Consider the following 14,414-nt stretch of genomic DNA (forward strand, 5'->3'; position numbering starts at 1 on the left):
TATCCAATCTGGTTGGATAATAGAAATGATGCACAACAATGCTTCCACATTCTCATCCTTTCTTGAGAGTGCATCTGCCACCACATCTTGCTTCCCTTTTTTGTAGATAATTTCAAAGTCATAACCCAACATCTTTGTGACCCACTTTTGTTTCTCTTTAGAGGATAATCTTTTGTTCTAAAAAGTATTTAAGGCTATCATGATCCACTTTTACCTTGAAGTGTCTTCCCATTAGGTAGGGTTGCCATTTCTTAAGTGCATGTAGTATTGCCAACATTTCCTTCTCATAAATAGATTTGTGTAAAGAATTTCCCTTGATTGTATGACTTTCAAAAGCAATGGGTCTTTCATCTTGCATTAAAACGACACCAATTCCATTTCCTGAAGCATCACATTCCACAATAAAGGTTTTTGTGAAGTCCGGTGTAGCTAAGACTAGTTCTTGGCACATTGCCTCTTTAAGATGTTCGAAGGCCTTTGTTTCTTCTAGAGTCCATGAAAATGCATCTTTCTTCAATAATGTTGTTAGAGGCACTACTATTCTCCCATAATTCTTAACAAACTTGCGATAATACCCTGTCAACCTGAGAAATCCTCGCAGATGCTTTATGGATGTGGGGATTTTCCATTCCTTAATGGTTGTAGTTTTGATAGGGTCTACCTTAACTCCTTCATGAGATACAATATGACCCAGATATTCCACCTCTTGTACTCAAAAGAAACATTTGGATCTTTTTGCATATAATTGTTTCTCCTCCAATAGTTGTAGCACCCTGTCAACATGTTCAACATGATCCTTCCAAGACTTGCTGTAGATTAGTATACCATGAAAAAATACTAACACAAATTTTCTAAGGAAGGGTTTGAAAATGGAATTCATCAAACCTTGAAATGTAGAAGGTGCATTGGTAAGGCCGAAAGGCATGACCAAAAATTCATAATGACCCTCATGAGTTCTAAATTTTGTTTTTGGAATGTCTTCAGTCTTCATTCTGATTTGATGATATCCTGAATGAAGATCCAACTTGGTGAAGTAAATTGATCCATGAAATTCATCCAATAATTCATGAATGATAGGAATGGGAAACTTATCTTTAATAGTGAGCTTGTTGAGCTCCCTATAATCCGGACACATGTGCCATGATCCATCCTTCTTGTGTACCAATACTAATATAGTAGAGAAAGAACTTTGACTAGGTTGAATTATACCAGCCTCTAGCATTTCTGCAACCATACATTCAATTTCACTCTTTTGGGCATAGGGATATCTGTACAGCCTGATGTTTGGAGAAACAATTCCTGGAATCAGATGAATAGCATGATCATGATCAGGAATAGGTGGGAGACCTTTGGGAGTCTCAAATACCTTGGAATGATTGTCCAAGACTTTCTGGAGATCTGGAGAAATAAATGATTCTGATGTGGAAACATCTAGCGAATGTAATAGTGAAATTACACCTCTTTGTTCCTTTTTTAGAAGCTTTGTCATACTGTTAGAGCTCATTATCTTTCCTAGGGATTTCCCAATAGGGACCTAAAAAACATGTCATGACAAGGGTATCTGTTAGCAGTATTAGTACATATTTTCTAGAGAAGATTAAAAAATCCATATAGGAAGACCATAAATACCTAGAAATTCAATAGAAATTCCAACAAACAAAAATTCCTGGTTATGCAGAAAATTCTAAAAAACTTTTAGTTTACAGAAATAGATTGAATTCCCCTAATGTGAGTTCTTTAGAATAAATGATATTAGATGAAGATCATAAGAAACCATATGGGACATGATGGATATGAAAATATGATAACAACATTAAGGAAATAATTTTTCTAGCCAAGCATGAAAAAGGAGGTGGCCGAGTACTTATCAAAATGTTTAGAATGTCGGCAAGTGAAGGTGGAGCACCAAAACCCTGTTGGGTTGTTAAATCCACTTCCCATTCCTTAATGGAAATGGGAAGTAATTTCAGTGGATTTTATTACAATATTACCAAAGGATAAATGACAAAATGATTTCATTATGGTGGTGGTGGATAGTTTAAGAAAGTAAGCACATTTCATACTGGTACAATATACTTATGGAACAATAAAAATTCCCAACATTTTTATGAAAGAGATTTTCTAAGTACATGGAGTATTGAAGATGATAGTGTTTGAAAGGGATGCCATATTCACTTCCAAATTTTGGAGAGCCTTATTTTGAGGCACAAGGACACAATTAACTTTAGCACTACATACCATCCCTAGACTAATGGATAGACATACAGAACTAATAATATTCAGAAAGAGATGTTAAGGATGACATCATGGACATTCCTACAAAGTGGGGGCATTTTACGCACTTAGTAGAATTTGATTACAACAACAGTCACCAAACCATAATAAAAATGAGACCCTTCAAATATTTGTATGGAATAAAATGCCACACACCTCTCAGATGGTGTCATTCCAAGGACAAGATAATATTAGGTCCATATTCATTACATGAAATGGAATAGGCGGTGTAGGAACATAGAGAAAACATAAAAATTGCACAAGACATGAATAAAAATTATGCTAATAAGAAGAGAACTGATAAGAAATTCAATATTGGAGACCATGTTTATTTAATATAGAAACCAATAGAAAATTCCTTGAGAACCGGAACCTATACAAAACTGGCACCACGATCTTATGGGCTCTTTGATATTTTCGACATAGTTGGACCAGTAGCATATCAATTGGCATTGCCCAACCATATTAAAGTACACAATGTTTTTAATATGTCTTTTATAAACAAATACATCCATGATAATTCTCACAGAATTGATGGGAATTTGGTATAAGTGGAACGAGAAGGCGATTTCTTGGCAGACCCATTTCGCATCTTAGATCGGAAAGAGATCCTACTTAATAATAGAGTCATCACTTAGGTTAAAGTGAAATGTAAGAAATTTACAACTGAGAAAGCTATTTGGGAGCTAGAAGATAAAAAAACAAGAGGCCTATCCGACAATGTTTCAAAAATGAAACTATTGAACAATGAACACCTAGGATAATGTTGAATAAAAAGGGGGGGAAGATGTAATACCCCTCTATCTTTAGGCCAATGTAGTGCTATATTTAGACTGAATTATTTGTAGAGTTGATGGTGGGAAAGCCATGATTACTTGGAATGAATATGAACAATAAAGTATTATGATTTATTAAATAATTTTTATTAATAAACGAAAAATAACTAGAAAGTACTTGGGAAAAAATCACTAGAGTAAAGAGATTCATATCAAATTTGGAAAATCATCCTTGATGGATAAGAGAATAATAAATCTTCCCTAAAAAGGAATCCTAAAAATCCCTAGGAGGTAACAAACAAGATTTAATGATATGGGAGAGAAAAGTATATTAACTCACTTAGCTGGATAAATATGCTAAGTATGGGTGGATTAAAGTGCTCTAGGAGAGAAAGGTGGGCTTTAAAGAAAAAGGAAGAAACAAATTTTTTGGAAAAGAAAGGAATGAAAGCCTAGGAAAGTGGGTTGGTAGAGCCAAGAAATGTGGGACACTACTAAGGAACAAGTTTCTAGGGAAGTAAATGTATAAAATACATTATCTTGGAATCAAAATATTGATCCTTTGGAAATCCTATCTCAACTTGAGGGGAACTAGAGATTGCAGTTCATGGTCAAGAGGAAGGTGTGGATTCCCAAGCAGATTTCCCAGCAGCAAACATAATTTGAAAGTATGGTACACTGATTATTCATGGTGAATTAATTGGGTTGTTAAATGGTTAGAATAATTGCATTCACTGGACATAGGAGTTATTAGTTATTTATTTGGGTTACAGTTTTTGCTATATAAGAAGAGAAAAACATGTAGGAATAGGAACTAGTTTTTATATTATTCGTTTATAATTATCTCATGGCATAAAGGTTTTTGAAATATGAAGATCATGGTGAAGGAATATGGGCTACTTTTTATCATAGTAGTTTTTAATTTTCTCATGAAATATATGAAATCAAAAAACAAAATCGAACTCCATTAGGTAATGAAATGTTCAAAAAGGCATACATAAATCTATCAGGTAAAAAGAACAATAAATTAAGAGGTGAAAGGATGACCCTAACTTTTATACTTAGTGAAAAAAGTATGAGATATGATTTTTCTTCTTAAGGGTAGGAAATTTCAAGTACTATTGGATAGTTGCTCAATTAAGATCCATAACTGTTGAAGTTGTGTAGCATTGACACTTGCTTTCTAAACAAAAACAAATCCTGAAACCGATTAGGAACATAGAAATATAATAGTGTTCGACTCGAGAGTATGATTCTTTAGATTGTGCAAAGTCTAAAACTATATTAGGAAGACTATTGTAGGTAATAATAATATTAAAATAACCATATGTATAGAAATCAAATGTTTTTATATGGGTTAGACTATTTAGTCACCAGAGGTGGCTGTTTTCAAATCGAAGATTTTCTAGTAGGAAAAAGACAATGAATTGTTAATGGAAAATGTTCATAGAAGGGGAGAAATATTATACCAACCATAATACAACGAACATTTCAGAAGTATTGGAAAATAAACCAATGTGAAATCCTTAAAGGGATCCACATTATATCCATGAATAATGAAATATTAGAAACTAAAATAAAAATAAAATTATAAATATCATTTAAGGGCCAAAATTGAGAAAAAATAGAATTTAGACAAACTAAACCCAACAAGTTACCATACCAGTCAAACTGAAATAGTATACAATTAGATAATATAGATTCTTGATATAAATCAATTAGCTTTTAATTAATTATATGAAAGTTTTATAGCATAAACAAATTATAGAGTCAAATTTTGATAAACCAAACATTGTTGCTAAGAAAGAGAGTTTAGAAAACACATAAAAACTGACAAGTCATCATATGGAGTGGCTTGAGGTATTATACGAATATTCTATCTAAATATTGTTACCAAAGCTCTAGTATATATCAATTACAATTTTCCATAAGATACGTAAATAGAAAAATCAAGAGTAGACTCTGTACTTGGAGTTCCAAGACCCTATAGTATGAAACCATGGCTATAGTAACACTCAAAAAATTAAACTAAACATTTGCACCTTTTATAGAACTTGGAGGTGGAGTATGTGACATTGACACCACTTGAAAAAAAAAGGAATCCCATACCACAAATTATTGGCCTGAAAGGAACGAAAGAGCGAATTACGTCAAGCAAGAGTGGAAAGGACGAAAAATTCCATCTGAAGGTAGTGAAATATGGTAGTAAGAGTACCTGGAAGAGATCATGAGATAACTCAAAAGAGAGAAAATTTTCACAGACAAACTCAAATGTGGGAAGTAAGCGAAACTAGCCATTATCACTCAGATATATATATATATATATCTTCTCACCTAGAAGAAAACCATGTTGAAACCTTTTGGAGCCTGGAAAAAATAAGGACACAATAGAAATGGTTAGTTTAATTGCAGTATGCTCAAGCATGATACCCAAATTTCGGGTGCGGTGGAGAGCGAAGGAAAAAAGATAGAGAGATATAGTACCTGATGGGGGAGGCCCCAATCTCTAGTGGAATGCTCCTCGAAGGCTCTTTGTTGAGTCAGTGGATCTGCAACCCATTTCCCTATGAATGAAGTGTAAAGTGAGCCGAGGTCATTCAAAAAACTCCAGTGAGGAGAAACCATGAAATTGAGCGATGTAAAGATGATTAAACAAAAAAGACAAGAAAAGGAAACAAAATATTACCTAGAAATTTTAATAAGTATTGATGGCCCTCAATGTGTTTCCCTGAAACTTAAGCTTACTCAAGTGCCTATAAACTAGAGGAATAAATAGAAAAACCATAATATAACACCTTTGGAAGGTGGGTTTTTCTTCCAATACCAATAAACCCTCCAAAAAACAATTATACCTTGTGAACACAGGTCTATGAGCTTCCATATGTCCATTATGACCATGATATTTCCACCAAGGTTAGGAATAGGTCACAACTAGAGCCCTAGAAAGAAAAGAGAATTGGAAGATTGGTTATATTGGCCCACCATAAGCGTGAATATTAAATCTTTTAGAGAGACAATATATCTATAAATTCATAGGGAAGAAAAAAACAAAAACAAAAGAAATTTCCAATGATACCTGAGGATAAGCAATGCAAGTGAACCAATAATTATCAATTTTTTCATAGAGTGGTTGCACTTAGAAGACTCAAACTAGAGCATCACAAATTTTTCCCCAAATGCAGAGACCTTCATCCACATTGCAATAGCGCATTGGAAATGGAAGGGTGGAATGGATGGAGTATGCCATCAATCTAAGTTAGGGTTTGGGGATCAATCTCGATCACGAATTTAGTCATTAGATGAGAAACCCTTCACATTTACCATCTAATGAATACCATATGGAAATGCACATGGCGATCACGTGATAGAGGGAGAGATTATTCGTGAGAAGATTCCACATCTCATCTCATCAAGGGAAGATGTACCATGTGAGCCACGAAATAAAGTACTAATTTATTATCCCCACAAATAACATCTTTTCATTGCTCCTGTAAACCCATATAATATGGAAAGATAAACATTTATATTGAAAACTTTGTTTTATGCCCATTGGTATAGTAAATTTCCACCCACCCTAGTATAGCGAGAATAATGCACACCTTACTACCACAAAACATAAGATTTGGGTAACACGGATTTAAATTATTTTGGATTAGAAGAGGGTAAGGTGTATATAAAGGGTACACATTTAAAAAAATTCCATAGGACCTTAATAACCTAAACATAGAAATTAATCCAAATTGTTTCCTTTTGTGGAACTCAAAGGAGTGGGTAAGCCTTTAAAGATAGATTAAAGTGGAAAACAAAATCATATAGAAAGGTACAAGTGTGCAAGCGATGTTTATCCATATATTGTATATGAAATTCACTATTTATTAAAAAACAATTATGATGAGGAGTGTAGTATGTTACATTAAGTGTTGGTCAATTGGTTCTTCTTCCTTAAGGTGATCTAGGAGGTTGAATCATATCATAGTAACTCTTCATCACACTTTTACCTCGGTGGACCATTTAGTTTGGGTAAATGTTGGAGGATGGTGTTACAATAATTTCTTGGCCTTATATATGTGTAATCTATACATTTTCGTGTTCTTTGATATACTTTACATTTTCTCTTATTATTTGGCTTTGTATGATTACTCTACAAAAAATGTCTAATTCCGAAATTTGTATTAGAGAATTATTACAAAGCCCTTGTACTCAAAGCTTATCATCTGACTTATTCAGAAGTATAAATATTGGCCCAAACCTTCTATGCTAGATCTCGGCCTGTTACATTCAACTATCCCTAAGGAATATCATCCATAAATAGTCAGTTAGGTGTAGGACTCTTGGAATTGGTTTTCTGCATCTACTCTTCACCAAGATTTTTCCCTTTTCACTTTGAGAAGGAACTACATTGGTTAAGGTCATGCACATCTTTATCCTTTGTATCGACCTACTTCTTATGCTAATCCTACTCTTTCCTTATTCGGTAGTAACCTAGAAAAAAAATTGTTACTCTACATAGGAAAAATAAACATATAAGGATCCAAGTCTGAAATTAGCCACCTAACAAAAACAAATTAAATAAATTATAGATTCAACCTCTTATAATTTTCCCTTCTACATACAATTACAATATCTTCTATGAAATAAATTTTAAAAATCTAAGCACAACAAAAAATTTATATATCTAGGTATTTTCAAATTTAACAAATACAAACACACTCCTCCTAGCCAATGAACTGCTATAATGGAAATTTCCCCTAAACCTCAAAATATCCTTTTCTTAGAAATCTTGCTCAATATTCTTTCATAAAATTCCTCCTTAGATGTTAACAATGCCCCCCTAGATCAATGTCTAAATTTCTTGTTTTTATTTTAGGTCTTGTATAATCTTCTTTTCTGGAAATCCTTTTCTCTGATTTGATTTTTTTCAGCAATCTCCTTTTTCTTCCTTTTTCCACCTCATGACCCTTTTTTCCCACCATATTGTCTCTGGCGGTCAAGAATATTTGGAAAATATGGAGGATTTAGATTGTGACAAATGTCACTTCCAAAATTTTCCTTTCTCGGACTACAACATATTTTTAACTAATTTCCTAATAGTTCATGGCCTGAATACTCACGTGTTCGATTCTCTTATATTTTATAATAAACAATAAGTGGAATAAATAATATTCCATTCATAGCAATATATTTAATATTTATAGATATCATCAAGAAATCCAACTTTGGATAGAATTAAAAATTAAATGTTTCCAAGAAAATAAAACCATAAATTCTAAGGGGAAATTAATTACATAAGGGATACTACATTTCCTCTCCCCTTAAATGAACCCTGTTATTGGTGTTTTCCTCTATACTTATAACTCTTTTTTAAACAAAGGGAATGCTTTTCTTATTTTCCCTTTCATTTCCCAGGAGGCCTCCTCTGGACTAAAGTGCTTCCATAACACTTTACCCCTAATGATGGCTCAATTCTAGAGTATATTTTCCCTCATGTCTAAAATTTACAGAGGCTCAACGTGGAACTCACATTCTAGTTCGATGTCTACAAAATTCCAATCAATAACATGAGTTTGATCATTAATACATTTCCTTAAAATTTATACATGGAATACATTTTGTATTGTGATATGAAATGGTAATTCTAGAAATTAGGCCACTGGTCTTACTCTATCTAATACTTAAAATGGTCCACAAAATTGAGGTGCTAGCTTAGCACAACTTCCTAGTTTCAAAGTGCTCTTCTTATGTCTAACATTAATGTAAACATGTTCTCCCACTGTAAGTTATTTATGATCCCTTTTCAAATATATATAGCTCTTATGTCTGTCTTGGGCTACCTTTACGAACTGTTTTTCATTTTTTGCTATCTGTTGCATTTCATTTGAGAGATTAGGTGACCAAACAAGCCTTTTCTCTTATTGAATCCAACTCAATGGAGTATGGCACTTTTTCTCATAAAGTGCTTCAAAGAGACTCATATTGAGGGATGTCTAATAACTATTATCCTAGGAAAAATCAGCCAAGCATAAATAATCATCCCACTTAGTTGGTTGATCCATCATGTACATGTGAAGCATGTTTTCAAAATTTTGATTGCTTTCTTAGTCTCTTCATCTATTCAAGGATGATATGAAGTGTTGGAATTCAACTATGTACCAATAATTTCAAAGAGATATTTCCATAAATTGGAAGTAAATTTTTCATTTCTATTAGATATAATCATTTTTTATATTCCATATAATCTAAAATTCTCTTTCATCAAAATTTTAGCCACAAGGAAAACTTTATATGTTGATTGAACTCGTAAAATGTGAGAAACTTTAGTTAATTTATCCACCATAACCATGATTGAGTTATGTTGTCTTCTAGTTTTATGTAGCCCTTTAATAAAATATAATGAGATAATTTCCATTCTTCATTATAGTATAGGTAGGGGATTCAATAATCCAATAGGATGTCGATGTTATGCTTTCACTCTTTGGGATTCTTGACACATAGTCAATATTGAACTACCTCTCTTTTCATTGGAAGCCAAAATAGTTCCTTCTTAAGGACTATAATAATGTTCTAATATCAGGTATGAAATAAAGAAATTTTTTTTATGATGCTCATCTAGAATTAATTGTTTGAGTCTATGCACATCAAGAATGTAGATTATCTTTTTATGGCTAAAAAATTATCTTTATTTAAAGAATATTCTCATTCCCTTGATTTCCCAACTTATCTTATGAATTTTTCCTATATATAATTTTAAACTGAAAATATTTTCTAATGCAACTTACTAAAATTATACAAATCTATTTTATACTATGGCTCAATGCATCAACCACTTTATTTTCTTTATATTTAATATGATTTATGTAAAAATAACACACACTTAGAAAAGTAATCCATTTGGCCTCACTAGTATTTAAATCTAGTCGGCTAAAAAAGTACTTCAAACTAATATGGTTAGTAATCAAAGAATTTCCAGCCTATTAAGTAATGATGCCACATTTCTAAAGCATGAATTACCATGACCAATTCTAAATTATACACAACATAATTTTTCTCAGGATATTTGAACTTCCTAAACTCATAGGCTATTACATATTAATCCCTCATTATTACCCTTCCTAATCCATCAAGGGAAGTATTTGTGTGTACTGTATAATCCTTGTTAGGATCAACAATAATAATTATCTACGCTACGGTTAATAAACATTTCAACTCATCAAACCTTTCTTATAACTTCCAAGTCCACATAAACGTGGCCCCTTTTTTCTAATGAGGTTATGGGATATACCAAATTAGAAAATCCATTGATAAATATATCATAATATTTTGTAATACCCATAAAAGATCAGATGTCTACTACATATTTAGGGACATTCCAATTAAGGATTGCATTAAGTGTCTGTAGGTGTATTGTATCCCTTCTTTAGAGATTATATGTTCCAAATTTTCGATCGGATCCTATTTGAACTAAAACTTACCAAATTTGACATAAAGGTGATATTCTCTAAGACTTTGAAACACTATTCCTGAGTGTTTTTCATGTTCTTATAGAGTCTTAGAATAAATAAAAATATCATCAATAAAAATCAGCACAAATTTATCGATATATTGGTTGAAAACAATATTCATTAGACACATGAATGTAGTTGGAGAATTTGTGAGACTAAATACAAGAACAATAAACTCATAATTCCCATATCTATTTTTTAAAAGTAGTCTTACGTATATCTTCGTAATTAATCCTTAATTGATGATTATCAGGCCTTAAATATATTTTAGAAACTACATTGGCTCCTCTAACCTGATCAAGCATGTTATCAGTTCTAAGAAATGGACATTTGTTTTTTATTGTTAACTTATTTAGATGCCTACAATCAATGAAAAAATTAAATGTGCCATCTTTCTTATTCAAAAATAGTACTAGCACCCCCAATGGTGACATACTTGATCTAATATATCCCTTATACAATAATTTTGCAAGTTTCATTTTCAATTCCATTAACTCTATTACACACATTCTATAGGTTTCCTAGATATCAGTGTGGCCCCAAGTATCAATAAAATAGTGAAGTCAATATCTCTTTTGGGTGGTAACCAAATAATTTCATATGGAAACACATCCATGAACTCCTACACTACCTTCAAATCATCTAAATTTATTTCTTTAGTTTCCTATGAGTGATTTTCTATTTGTATAGAAAATAATTTACATCTCTTTCTAGCACAACCTTTTAGTTGTAGGTCTAATATTTTTATGGTATAAATTGCTTCGGGTGTACCCTCAATAATTTGTACCTCTCATTCATTTTTTTTGCATGTCACATTCTTCTCTAAACAATTAACAATTGATATATGTCTTTCTAACTAGTCCATTACCATCAATACATCATAAGATCCTCACAGTTAAACATTCAAGTTTACTATTATTTTACATCCATTTAAATCAATAGAACAATAATTAATCCAACTAGGAACCTTCCTTTTGGAACCAATGGCTAGTTGTATTGGATAAGAATATTTACATTTTTCAGCGTTTAGTTTACATGTGTCCACTATTTGTGTACTAATATAACTCAAAATGGAACCTAGATCTTTTAAATTGGACTGAGCTTTCTTTAATATATTACCTTCTGTCTCAATGATGGTGCAAAAATGCTCATGTTGATGCTTCTCTAGGGATGCATTAATTATATAGATGTTTGTAGCCATGCCATTCATGGTGGAGGCTTGTTGAACATTTTGTAGGGCTTGAACTACTTTTATATTATAGCGGAAATTTCATAGGAGATGAGGTTCTCCACTACTCCAACATTTTGTTGGTTCCCTTTATTTATCATTGACCCACTTACTATTTAGATCTATCAGTCTAGACCTAGTTTGAGATTGGGTTCATTGTTGTTGACTACGAAACTTATTAATATTTTGATTCTCACTACGCTTACCAAAATTTTTAAAAGAGGAGAATTTAGACCCTTTTCCTCCTTGCATAAATCTTTCCTTTTTCTTGTTTGGCCAATATTTTATATTTTATCTTATTTTCTTTTATTTATAATATAAAATTATAGCCTTTCAAATTGCTTCATTCATAGTTTTACGATTATCGTATTCAATTTTTTCCTTAAATGAGAGGGGAAGACAACTAATAAATCACTATACTTTAGATTTTCATAGAAAATGTAAGGTACATATCAAAATAGGTGGGTATGTTTTGTAACCATTTCATCCATGGTCATATAACCAATCCTTAATTCATGAGATTCCTTTACTTTATCATCATTGTATCTCACTGTTAGATAATTTTATTTGGAAAAGAATTGAAATTCTTCACAACTCACAATCTTTTCCTCTATATTGTGTACAATCATGATGTGTTCCCACCATAAAAATATCTTACCTTGTAGATGTTAAGTGTCTAGTTTAGCCCTCAAACTACTAGGATACTCATGCACTTGAAAAAATTGATTCATTTTATGTAGTCATGCTTCTAATGGTTATTCTGACTCTCCATCAAAGGTTAAATGTATAAATTTCTGAAATTGCCCTTGTAGTTCCACTGTTTGTTTCATCTCTTAACTAAATACTACTAGAAGAACTTTATCTGAGTTATTTTCCTCTACATATTTAGTTCAACATATCTGCTTCATCCATGTTGTTTGAATCCTTCCATTTGGAAGACTCCTCCCTATCCTCCTACTCTATAGTCGGTTATACTATTTTTGGATTGGACTATCTTCCTTCGCAAGTCTTATAGATAAATAACTTATATTTCCAAGAAATTTATTTTTAAGCACATCGTTTAGTAAAACTATTTTCTTTGAAGTATATGGATATAGATTTTACTTGGCCTCATTCGTTCATTTTTATCAGAAAGATAAAAGTTATTTAAGCATCTTGTTGTACCCTTACTTCCTAAATGTGCTTTGGGATGGATCTCCGTGCTACTATTGTATCATCTTGTTGAACCCTATCACAACATTAAACACATGGATGGACCTTGGATTTCTTTAATGACTGACTCAATAAATTTCCATGTTGATAGTTTAATTCTTAGGTGGCCTGCACACTCCTCTAAGACCCATCCTTAATTATTGCTACACAGATTTTGACAGTCCCCAGGGATGGCTACTATGTTCCTCACTTAACTCTCCCATAAGTGCACATGAAGCATCTCATTTCTTCCTTCATTCCCAGACATCTATCTCTGTCAAATGTTGTCCTCATTTCCTTGTTTTAGTGTCTTCTGTATGTCTATCCAAATTCAACAACCAACTTCTTCATTCCTGTATTGAATTCTTCAGTTACCGCCTCATACATATATTAAACTCACTATACTACCTCATCGGAACATATCATATCATAACTTATAGAGGCGAAATGTTATGATATTGCATTCTATGATACCCTTGGCCCCCTTTACCTTTAGCTCCTTGAGTAATTCCTTTCTCATAGGACCGGACTTGTGACTGATGGCTTAGCACTATACCAGAGCCCCTCTGTATCGTAGCTCACATAATTGAAATGTTACAATATTGCACTCTTCCAATGTCCTATACTCCCTTTGTTCAACCCTTTGTCCCTTTAAGCTCCATATGACCATGTGCCTGGAAATATGAGAGCCCCCCCATATTATAACTTCCTTATGACCATTTTTACAAGAGTTATGATATCACTATCCTTTGATATTCCATCCTCTGATATGCTGACATCACTTGGCATTTAACTTTAAAAAGCCCACTGACATGCCACCAAGTTTCCTACATGATCAGAGAGAAAGAGTCCTGATCAACCTCAGTTTTTCACAAATCCATTGTTAATTTGGCTTGGCTTTCCTCAATGTTTTAAGCACTATCAACCCCACTAGATATCGTAAATTCTTAAGATACTATTGTTAAGAAATTCCCATATTCTGATGTCCTGGACCTTCGATATTCTAATGACCTCTGATATAATTCAATTCGATGTGGCTTGCTATAATTCTTTGATATTCTAGTCTCTAGCATTTTAATATTGGGTGTCAATGGGCTCTGACCTCCAATATTTCATCCTTCTTAGGACTTCAATTCCCTAAACTTCGGCAAAGCATATTTTTTGATTCAAGAGTCCATTTTTAGACTTCCACACACCGTTGGAAATCTTTTCTTGAGCACTTTTCAATGAAGATGGTTAGACATAGTGTTTGATGCCATCTTATACTACTAAAATGGATACAAATTCTCTGCACTCTTTTCACCTTGACTCTTATTCTTGTGCATGGAATGTTGAACTCACAACCCCCATTGTCATAATTTTATGGATTCTCTAGTAAGCGTACCACTATGATGATTCTCAAAATGAAGCCTACAGGCTACTGTGGGATTCCATCTAGACGATTAA

Source organism: Pinus tabuliformis, chromosome 7, assembly GCF_031772625.1.
Source record: "Pinus tabuliformis cultivar Carrire ecotype Pingquan chromosome 7, CPIR1, whole genome shotgun sequence".
NCBI lineage: Eukaryota > Viridiplantae > Streptophyta > Pinopsida > Pinales > Pinaceae > Pinus > Pinus tabuliformis.